The sequence below is a fragment of the Rattus norvegicus genome, chromosome 19, assembly GCF_021556685.1.
Source record: "Rattus norvegicus strain SHRSP/BbbUtx chromosome 19, alternate assembly SHRSP_T2T, whole genome shotgun sequence".
NCBI classification, from domain to species: Eukaryota; Metazoa; Chordata; class Mammalia; order Rodentia; family Muridae; genus Rattus; species Rattus norvegicus.
In genome coordinates this window covers 2,056,098-2,068,240 of record NC_141552.1, presented here as the reverse complement: position 1 = coordinate 2,068,240, position 12,143 = coordinate 2,056,098, and the positions used below count along the sequence as shown (strand labels likewise).

Here is a 12,143-nt window from a genome sequence, read left to right as displayed (position 1 = left end):
ATATAATTGGTCAAAAAACGGGCCTCAACAGGTACAGAAAGATAGAAATAATCCCATGCGTGCTATCGGACCACCACGGCCTAAAACTGGTCTTCAATAACAATAAGGGAAGAATGCCCACATATACGTGGAAATTGAACAATGCTCTACTCAATGATAACCTGGTCAAGGAAGAAATAAAGAAAGAAATTAAAAACTTTTTAGAATTTAATGAAAATGAAGGTACAACATACCCAAACTTATGGGACACAATGAAAGCTGTGCTAAGAGGAAAACTCATAGCGCTGAGTGCCTGCAGAAAGAAACAGGAAAGATCATATGTCAGTAGCTTGACAGCACACCTAAAAGCTCTAGAACAAAAAGAAGCAAATACACCCAGGAGGAGTAGAAGGCAGGAAATAATCAAACTCAGAGCTGAAATCAACCAAGTAGAAACAAAAAGGACCATAGAAAGAATCAACAGAACCAAAAGTTGGTTCTTTGAGAAAATCAACAAGATAGATAAACCCTTAGCCAGACTAACGAGAGGACACAGAGAGTGCGTCCAAATTAACAAAATCAGAAATGAAAAGGGAGACATAACTACAGATTCAGAGAAAATTCAAAAAATCATCAGATCTTACTATAAAAACCTATATTCAACAAAATTTGAAAATCTTCAGGAAATGGACAATTTCCTAGACAGATACCAGGTATCGAAGTTAAATCAGGAACAGATAAACCAGTTAAACAACCCCATAACTCCTAAGGAAATAGAAGCAGTCATTAAAGGTCTCCCAACCAAAAAGAGCCCAGGTCCAGACGGGTTTAGTGCAGAATTCTATCAGACCTTCATAGAAGACCTCATACCAATATTATCCAAACTATTCCACATAATTGAAACAGATGGAGCCCTACCGAATTCCTTCTACGAAGCCACAATTACTCTTATACCTAAACCACACAAAGACACAACAAAGAAAGAGAACTTCAGACCGATTTCCCTTATGAATATCGACGCAAAAATACTCAATAAAATTCTGGCAAACCGAATTCAAGAGCACATCAAAACAATCATCCACCATGATCAAGTAGGCTTCATCCCAGGCATGCAGGGATGGTTTAATATACGGAAAACCATCAACGTGATCCATCATATAAACAAACTGAAAGAACAGAACCACATGATCATTTCATTAGATGCTGAGAAAGCATTTGACAAAATTCAACACCCCTTCATGATAAAAGTCCTGGAAAGAATAGGAATTCAAGGTCCATACATAAACATAGTCAAAGCCATATACAGCAAACCAGTTGCTAACATTAAACTAAATGGAGAGAAACTTGAAGCAATCCCACTAAAATCAGGGACTAGACAAGGCTGCCCACTCTCTCCCTACTTATTCAATATAGTTCTTGAAGATCTAGCCAGAGCAATCAGACAACAAAAGGAGATCAAGGGGATACAGATCGGAAAAGAAGAGGTCAAAATATCACTATTTGCAGATGACATGATAGTATATTTAAGTGATCCCAAAAGTTCCACCAGAGAACTACTAAAGCTGATAAACAACTTCAGCAAAGTGGCTGGGCATAAAATTAACTCAAATAAATCAGTTGCCTTCCTCTATACAAAAGAGAAACAAGCCGAGAAAGAAATTAGGGAAACGACACCCTTCATAATAGACCCAAATAATATAAAGTACCTCGGTGTGACTTTAACCAAGCAAGTAAAAGATCTGTACAATAAGAACTTCAAGACACTGAGGAAAGAAATTGAAGAAGACCTCAGAAGATGGAAAGATCTCCCATGCTCATGGATTGGCAGGATTAATATAGTAAAAATGGCCATTTTACCAAAAGCAATCTACAGATTCAATGCAATCCCCATCAAAATACCAATCCAATTCTTCAAAGAGTTAGACAGAACAATTTGCAAATTCATCTGGAATAACAAAAAACCCAGGATAGCTAAAGCTATCCTCAACAATAAAAGGACTTCAGGGGGAATCACTATCCCTGAACTCAAGCAGTATTACAGAGCAATAGTGATAAAAACTGCATGGTATTGGTACAGAGACAGACAGATAGACCAATGGAATAGAATTGAAGACCCAGAAATGAACCCACACACCTATGGTCACTTGATTTTTGACAAAGGAGCCAAAACCATCCAATGGAAAAAAGATAGCATTTTCAGCAAATGGTGCTGGTTCAACTGGAGGGCAACATGTAGAAGAATGCAGATCGATCCATCCTTATCACCCTGTACAAAGCTTAAGTCCAAGTGGATCAAGGACCTCCACATCAAACCAGACACACTCAAACTAATAGAAGAAAAACTAGGGAAGCATCTGGAACACATGGGCACTGGAAAACATTTCCTGAACAAAACACCAATGGCTTATGCTCTAAGATCAAGAATCGACAAATGGGATCTCATAAAACTGCAAAGCTTCTGTAAGGCAAAGGACACTGTGGTTAGGACAAAACGGCAACCAACAGATTGGGAAAAGATCTTTACCAATCCTACAACAGATAGAGGCCTTATATCCAAAATATACAAAGAACTCAAGAAGTTAGACCGCAGGGAAACAAATAACCCTATTAAAAAATGGGGTTCAGAGCTAAACAAAGAATTTACTGCTGAGGAATGCCGAATGGCTGAGAAACACCTAAAGAAATGTTCAACATCTTTAGTCATAAGGGAAATGCAAATCAAAACAACCCTGAGATTTCACCTCACACCAGTGAGAATGGCTAAGATCAAAAACTCAGGTGACAGCAGATGCTGGCGAGGATGTGGAGAAAGAGGAACACTCCTCCATTGTTGGTGGGATTGCAGACTGGTAAAACCATTCTGGAAATCAGTCTGGAGGTTCCTCAGAAAATTGGACATTGAACTGCCTGAGGATCCAGCTATACCTCTCTTGGGCATATACCCAAAAGATGCCTCAACATATAAAAGAGCCATGTGCTCCACTATGTTCATCGCAGCCTTATTTATAATAGCCAGAAACTGGAAAGAACCCAGATGCCCTTCAACAGAGGAATGGATACAGAAAATGTGGTACATCTACACAATGGAATATTACTCAGCTATCAAAAACAACGAGTTTATGAAATTCGTAGGCAAATGGTTGGAACTGGAAAATATCATCCTGAGTGAGCTAACCCAATCACAGAAAGACATACATGGTATGCACTCATTGATAAGTGGCTATTAGCCCAAATGCTTGAATTACCCTAGATCCCTAGAACAAACGAAACTCAAGACGGATGATCAAAATGTGAATGCTTCACTCCTTCTTTAAATGAGGAAAAAGAATACCCTTGGCAGGGAAGGGAGAGGCAAAGATTAAAACAGAGACTGAAGGAACACCCATTCAGAGCCTGCCCCACATGTGGCCCATACATATACAGCCACCCAATTAGACAAGATGGATGAAGCAAAGAAGTGCAGACCGACAGGAGCCGGATGTAGATCGCTCCTGAGAGACACAGCCAGAATACAGCAAATACAGAGGCGAATGCCAGCAGCAAACCACTGAACTGAGAATAGGTCCCCTATTGAAGGAATCAGAGAAAGAACTGGAAGAGCTTGAAGGAGCTCGAGACCCCAAAAGTACAACAATGCCAAGCAACCAGAGCTTCCAGGGACTAAGCCACTACCTAAAGACTATACATGGACTGACCCTGGACTCTGACCCCATAGGTAGCAATGAATGTCCTAGTAAGAGCACCAGTGGAAGGGGAAGCCCTGGGTCCTGCTAAGACTGAACCCCTAGTGAACTAGTCTATGGGGGGAGGGCGGCAATGGGGGGAGGGTTGGGAGGGGAACACCCATAAGGAAGGGGAGGGGGGAGGGGGATGTTTGCCCGGAAACCGGGAAAGGGAATAACACTCGAAATGTATATAAGAAATACTCAAGTTAATAAAAAAAAAAAGAAGAAAAAAAAAGAGACATCTTATGCAAAGGGTCTTTATGGAATATAAGGAAACTTAAGGAAAGATGAGAAAACAAGGCTTGGTGAATAGACTTTGAGTTGTGGGGCAAGTGAGTGGAACTGTGTCATCAGACCAAAAAAAAAAAAGTTTGAGTGAATGCAGAAACCTTGGTAATTCTTATATCTGTGAAGGTTAGGTATTTCATCTACTCCTGACCAGGTTCCTGTTATGGAGCAAATGACTATGACACTCCACATAAGGAATATGACAATTAGTTATATAGCACAGAGTCCTCCATGTTAATGAGATACCTAGATGATCCATGTCAAGGGTTTAGCCAATAAGCCTCCCATCTTGGACACTCCTTCCTATGAAAGATATTTAATCTCGGATCCACCATTGAGTAAGCTGTATATACCTATTTTCCACTATGAATAAACAGTTTAGACAAGCAAGGACTGTCTTTCTCATCAAGAATTGTTAAGGAAGGAAGTTTTCTCATCATACCTCCTAAGTATCCCCCAGAAGGTTCCTCTGAACTCAGGATATAGACACTTACCCCTGAGCTAAGCCAGATTAACCTTCCATGCCCCACCCTACTCTCTAGCCTGCCTGCCCCATCCATTCCCAGCTCCTTGTGCTTCCCAGGGTGTCTGGTGCCAGGTAGTATGGGAAACACAACCTCAGCCTGTGCTATTTCTCAACAGGGCTGGGGACGCCATCTTAGGCTGTGATCTGCCACCCCTGAACAGGCATCAGCATTCCACAAGTCCAGCACCTGGAGGTTTGTAGCCTAGTACCTCCCCATTTCATCTGCCAGAGCAGAGTTCACACACCCAAACTGCAAGGTGGAACTCTGACCCACATTAGGCTTCTATTAGGATCAGCTTTCCCAAGGAAGATTTCAAACAGACAGTAAGAGAACTTAATTTGGGGTGGTGATGATGGGGCACACATATAGTTCCAGCACTCAGAAAACAGAGGCAGGCACTTCTGTGTATGAGGCCAGTCTGGTTTACAGAGTAGGGGCTACAGAAAAAAACCTTGACTCAAAAAACAAAACAAAGCAAAAGCAAAACAAAAAACCAGAAAACAAAGTAAATAAATAAATAAAACAAAATAATGAAAAGAGAATCTAATTTGTACATACAGTAATACTATGATCTGGAATATGTTGCTTAAGTTTTTCATATCTAGATTGGAAATATGTGTGTGTGTATGTGTGTGTGTGTGTGTGTGTGTGTGTGTGTGTGTGTATGATCCTGTGAGAGATAAGTAACCAGAATCTACTATGTCAGTCTGATCCTTTTGCTTTAGCAGAGTTGGGGTTTTAACTGAAAAATTTCTCACATTTCTGAAGTCTAGAAATCTAAGATGAGAGTATTTGAAGATCTTATTTGCTCCAAAACTTCTGTATTCCATTTGCAGTTAAGTACTTTCATATTGTATCCTCAAAATTTCATTTCCTGTCTGTGTAATATTGGCAGTATCGTTCTTTGTGTATGAATGCCTAATCACATGATGGTACACATACAGTGATATTATTTTAACATATTTGTCTCTTAAAAGGCCCTGTCTCGGGATTGGGGATTTAGCTCAGTGGTAGAGCACTTGCCTAGGAAGCGCAAGGCCCTGGGTTCGGTCCCCAGCTCCGAAAAAAAAAAAACAAACAAAAACAAAAACAAAAACAAACAAAAAAAAGGCCCTGTCTCCAATCACAGTCACACATAAATTAATGAGGAATAGGAATTGCAGTCTATAATTTTGGAATAAATATAGTTTACCCCACAGGTGCTACTATTTCATTATTTACACTTTACAAAGTTACACTGCAATGACAATGTGTATATTTTGTCAGTCTCCTACCTTACAGAATCTTTGATGCTCTAAGTGAGGACCTTTGTAAAATGTATCCCATGTGGTCATTATAATATGTCATTGAAGTCAAAATCAAGAAAATGCCAGTAAAGGAAATTTCCATCTTTTTCCCCCTTGAATTACACTGTTTCCCTTCTTCTCATTAAGCATGAGGTTAAATAATTTCATCAATGGAACTTGCTGTGGCAGAATAAAATTAATCTCCTTCCAGTATAAAAAGATAGCAAATGCATTCTCAAAAACCACAATTCACACCATCCTTGTTTGCTGTAGATGATTGCTTGAGTTCTGTGACATGATTATACTTTCTTCATGTAATGAAAATTAAACACCTAAATGATGTAGCTTGTTTTTGAAAGAAAAAGTCAGAAAATGATGATCTATCTTTTTTCATTGTAATGCTAGTGGGCAAGTAAGTTCAAGGCACCAATGCTGAGTGAGTATGCTTGGGGACTGGAGAAGAGAAAGGGCGCTGGATTCATTAGTACTTGTACTGAAAAGCTGTACTTTCCCCAGCCTTTTCCCTGGACAGTATTACGGCTTATGAAGAAAATATCAAATCACAGAAACCAATGTGAACCATAGTTTCTGTTATCTCAATTCAGCATTACTTTCCTAAGCAGCCCAGCTTCACAATGCACACAATGACAGGAGGAACAACTTGTAAAATGATTCCTATAACAGGTGACAAACTCCTGAGCAAGCAGATTCATTGTAAACAGTGGTTACAATACAGTCTGAGATTTTATTTATATTTATTTATCTATTTATTCATTTATTCATTCATATGAACATACAACAAATACATCATGTGTATATATACCTACATATACACGTACACATATACATATATCTGCTGATGGGGAGTGAAGGTTCCAGGTTGTAGAGAATTAAGAAGAGCTAGAAGGAAGAAAAACAAGGAATGTGGATTTTCATTTAAATCTTCCCAGTAGTCCTCTGAGGTCTGCCTTTCATTTTGTGTATGACAAGTGACAAAATTAAGCTCTCCTCTTTATTATTGACCATGAAGGTAGAGATGGATGATTGATCACCTAACGTCTGCCGTTTCTAAAATCTTGAATAGCTGCTCCACTTCAAACTTACATTAACCTATGGAGGTTAGTTATTTTCAGAGGTTGGCTTTGTCTAATTCCCCACCTCTATTCTCTTTTCTTAAGAAGGAATGCTTCTTTTTCTTCATTCTTCCTTCATCTGACATGTTTGTTTAGGTCCCGCATGATTATAATGGCTGTTTCTTTGTTTGTTTGGTTGGTTGGTTTTATTGGAACACAGATATGACCTAAACATGGCCCAAAGTAGAAAACATTTTTCTGAATCAATGTTTTTTTACTCAAGCTTTCATCCTATAGTTCCACTTTCTGCTGAGATCATTTGAGAACAGGTATTCTGTCCTCTGCAGATGCAAGCCACTTAAGAGGGTGGTTAAATCTACGCATTTGGTGAAGCATCCTAATTGTTATAAAGAGTCCAGCTAGAAACAAAACTGACAGCGGAGCTTTCAGAACAAATGGATGAGTAAGGGGTAACATTGAATGGTTGACTCTAGCTGTCTTTGATGCTATATGAAGCTCTGTAACTTCCTGGTAATGGGAGTAAATAAATCCTGGTTTTGATCAAAAGTTGATGGTACTGGATTACAGTCATTTGCAGTTGAAATATATAGAATTTTAGAAATAACTATAACTTATAGCTGTTGATTTGTATAAGATTATCAACAAATGGATTTTAGCATGAGATAGTAATAGTGAGTCTCTACCGTGTGGACATTGGAGATTAAAATAGGTATCAGGATTGGTGGTAAGTGTTTTTTCACAGTCACTAGCACTGGTGTATTCAATAGAGTAGGTGATTCAGGAAGTATAGGTGGTGGAGAAAGCAAACCAATCTGAGAACACAGAAAGATAATAAAGAACAAATTGTACACTGGATTACTGATTATTGTGCCACAGTTTACTACTGAAGGAAGTAAGGGGATTATTCCTTTAGGATAATTCTAGACATGGAAGATCATATATGTCATCATCATAAGAAGTAAGAAAGTCACTGCCATTAGGACAAAATGGCAACTAACATATTGGGAAAAGAACTTTATCAATCCTACATCAGATAGAGGATTAATATCCAATATATACAAAGAACTCAAGAAGTTAGACTCCAGAGAGCCAAACAAGTCTATTGAAAAAATGGGGTACAGTGCTAAACAAAGAATTCTCAGCTGAAGAATATCTAATGATAGTAGATATTATTGAGAAGTACCTGAAGAAAGGGTAAATATCCTTACTCATCATGGAAATGAAAATCAAAACAACCCTGAGATTCTACCTCACACCAGTCACAATGGCTAAGATCAAAATCTCAGGTGACAACAGATGCTAGCAAGGATGTGGAGAAAGAGGAACACTCCTCCATTGTTGGTGGGATTGTAGGCTGGTATAACCACTCTGAAAATCAGTCTGGAGGTTACTCAGAAAATTGGACATTGTACCTGAAGACCCAGCTATAACACTCCTTGGCATATACCCAAATGATGCTCCAATATACAACAAAGACGCATGCTCCACTATGTTCATAGAAGCCTTCTTTATAATATCGTGAAGCTGGAAAGAACCCAGATGCCCTTCAACAGAGGAATGGATACAGAAAATGTGGGACATCTACACAATGGAGTACTACTCAGCTATCAAAAACAATGACTGCATGAAATTCATAGGTAAATGGATGGAACTAGAAAATATCATCCTGAGTGAGATAACCCAATAATGAAAAACACACATGTTGTGCACACATGATAAGTGGATATTAGCCCAAAAGCTCAAATTACCCAAGATACAATCCACAGATCACATAAAGCTCAAGAAGAAGGATGACCGAAAGGCAGATGCTTCAGTTCTCCTCAGAAGGGGAAACAAAAATATTCATAGGAGGAGATATGGAGGCAAAGTTTGGAGCAGAGACTAAAGGAATGACTATTCAGAGCCTGCCCAACCTGGGGATCCAGTCTATATATTTACAGCCATTAAAAACTAGACAATATTGATGAAGCCAAGAAGTACAGCTGACAGGAGCCTGATATAACTCTCTCCTCTTTCAGAGAGTGACAAATACAGAAGTGAATGCTAGCAGCAAACCATTGAACTGAGAAAGGGGTCCCCATTGGAGGAGTTACAGAAAGGATTGAAGGAGCTAAAGGGCTTGCAACCCCATAAGAATACCATCCAAACAGAACTCCCAGGGAATAAACCACTACCTAAAGAGTACGCATGGACAGACCCATGGCTCCAGCTGCATATGTAGCAGAGGATGGCCTTGTTGAGTACCAATGGGAGGAGAAGCCCTTGGTCCTGCCAAGGCTGGACCCCTCCCCCCAGTGTAGGGGAATATCAGGGCAGGGAGGCAGGAGGGGGACAGTTGTGGAGGGGGAACACCCTTATAGACAGGAGGAGGGGGATGGTATAGAGGGCTTATGGAAGGGAAACCAGGAAAGGGAATAACATTTGAAATGTAAATAAAAAATAATCCAATAAAAAAGTAAGAAAGTTTGGGCTTTTTCCATTAAATCCTATAAACCATAGGTTAAAGAATGTTTCCTTGAATATTTAATCCTCCAGCTATTTACTTAATAAACTACAGATGCTGGAGAAAACGCTGGAACCAAGATTATAAGTACTTACAGTTGGAGGAGACCTTTTGCGTGGAGAAATGATCATTATAAATGTAAGATAGTGACAATGGACTCTATCTTTGTAGTCTTGAAGAAGTGTGATTAGAATAGAGAAGCAGGGGGAAATATAGATATAATGAAATAGAAATCAAAGTGTGACAGCTGTGCTAATATATGAAGTTGGTTGTTGGCAACAGTTGATAATCATCTTGTAAAAGTCCCCAATTAGAACACTGAATACACCTCAAAAACAAAATTAAATTTGGACCCAAACATTTCCACCTCAAAATAAGGATTATTATCCACACCAATTCAGGGGAACTTTTTTCTCAATAGCCCAAGGAAAATGTGAAACTTGGTCAGCAACTGCAGGGCAAAACATACCATGGTTTAATATAATCTTATTGCAAAGATTGGATGTTATCTTAAGGTAATGATAACCAAACATGTCTTTCTATTCACAGGACCTCAATATCTATTATACAGTCTTGAAAGAATGTTTAAAAATGCAATTAAAAAGTATATAAAATCATCCTGTAATGCTGAGATGCACCTTAATATTATGTAAAACGTTTCTGTGTAACCTGAAAGAATCTGAGAGAGGTCCTTTATGCAGCTGACCCTCAAATATAAGTCTTGGACCATGAACAGCCTCATACAGTGTACCTTATAGTAGGAATACAGTAGTGCAGTTTTTCCCTCATATTTTAGCATGTGTATGCAGGTCCTATGGGGAGTGGGTGAGGGCTTAAGTCATACCTCAGCCATTTTCCTCAATCACTCTCCACTTTGTATGTTGAATCAGGGTCTATCTTGAACTCAGATATGAACAATTTACCTAGTCTCATTACTTAGGTTGCTCTAAGAAATCTCTTATTTTTCTTTCCAAGTATTAGGATTACAGGCAGGCGACCATTCCTGCCCAGCACCATATGGGTACTGAGATCTGGATTCTGGTAATCAGCCCCATTTGGCAAAGACTATCAATTGAGCCATTTCATTTCACTACCCTATGAGGCTGTTTTTAAATAGACATCCACTATTCTAGATTATGGAAGAATTTTGATGTGATGATAACATGAGAAATACAGGTACAAGAGGGTTTTCACTAATCTCCACCTTGATATTAGCACAGCCTATACAGTGTTATACTCCTTACTCTAACCTCTGACACTCACCCTTTTAAAGGCTACCTCCTGAAAATAGCATAAAGCTATCTTAATAGCATATCCACCCCAACAATCTCTGCCTTTTAGTTGAAATTATTACTTCATTTATATTTAATATAATTATTTATAAAGGATAATTTTTATCATATTTTTTATTTTGTTCTCTGTTCTTCTATTTCTTTCTGCCAGATACTAATCAGCTCTTTATCGTTATTTTAAATCTTGTGACACAATTTAGACACAACGTATCATTCTCTCAAGGTGGCTTCAAACTTCTTCCTGTCTCTGCCTCACAAGGGAAGGGGTTCCAAATGTGTGTCATCTTATCTGCCTTCTCATTTTTTATATTGTTCTTACTTGCCCTATTGATTTTAAACTATGTTTCTTTGTTTCTCTGTGGTTGCTTTAAAAACAATATACATCTTTTATACTTCCAAGTTTACAAATAATTAATATTTTATTACTTTATATAAAATACAAGAAATGTATGACAGTAAAATTTATCACCTTAGAGTCTGTGCTATTGTTGCTCAACATTTATGTTACACATTCTTCAAATGCTATATGTTTATGTAATCAATTGTCCTTCAAAACAATTAAAAGAAGCAGTAATCGCTTCTCGGCCTTTTGGCTAAGATCAAGTGTAGTATCTTTTCTTATCAGTTTAATATCTGACACGTCCTCTATCCGAGGACAATATATTAAAAAAAAAGAGTTAAAGATGTATCTGTCCACATATTTACCATTTTCAATGTTGTCATTAAAAACAGCCCACCCAAAAAAGAAACGAATGAACATAAAAACGATTCTCTATTTACTACCACTTTTGTTCATTCTCAAGAATTTTCTTGATCAATGTGAAGCAGGTTAACTTAGGACAAACATTCCTACCTTTTGCTTATTTGAGCCCTCATTTCTGAAGTACTCTTTTGTGGTGACAGTTTTTTTTTCATACCATTTTAAAGTTCTGGCCTATTATTTCCTGATTTCTTTCTGAACAATCACTAGTGTATAGATCTCCTTCAAATATTCCACCTTTCATCTCTGTCCATTTTAAAATGCCCCTTCTTATCTCTAGGTTTCATCATACGATGCCCCTAGGTGTTGCTCTCTATGGATATAAGCTTCTCAGAATTACTGAACTTCTGTTAATTTGTACTTAATTGGAGAAATTCCTACCATTTTTTCTTGAATATTTTTTGTCTCATTAATTTTCTACTCTCATTACTTCAATTACACATATGTTAAAACATTTGATACCGTGTCATAGTTCACTAGCACTCTGCTGGGTTTGTTTGCTCATAGCAACTATTTACTGTGTTATGATTTACATAATGCAGTGCATTTGGTTGACATACATGTTTCAGCAGCTTTTAGTTTATTCACACACTTGAAACTAAAAGCACTAATTTTAGTAAATGCTTTGTTCATTAGTTCTTACATTCTTTGAATTACTATGCATCTACCTTTCTCTATTTTTATATTAT

The 12,143-nt window shown here is 38.1% G+C and overlaps 1 pseudogene; it reads left to right on the top strand.

Moving 5' to 3' along the window:
* Window positions 1-11,267: 11,267 nt before the first annotated feature.
* On the top strand, window positions 11,268-11,404 carry LOC120098728 (U2 spliceosomal RNA; annotated as a pseudogene).
* The last annotated feature ends 739 nt before the right edge of the window (window positions 11,405-12,143 follow it).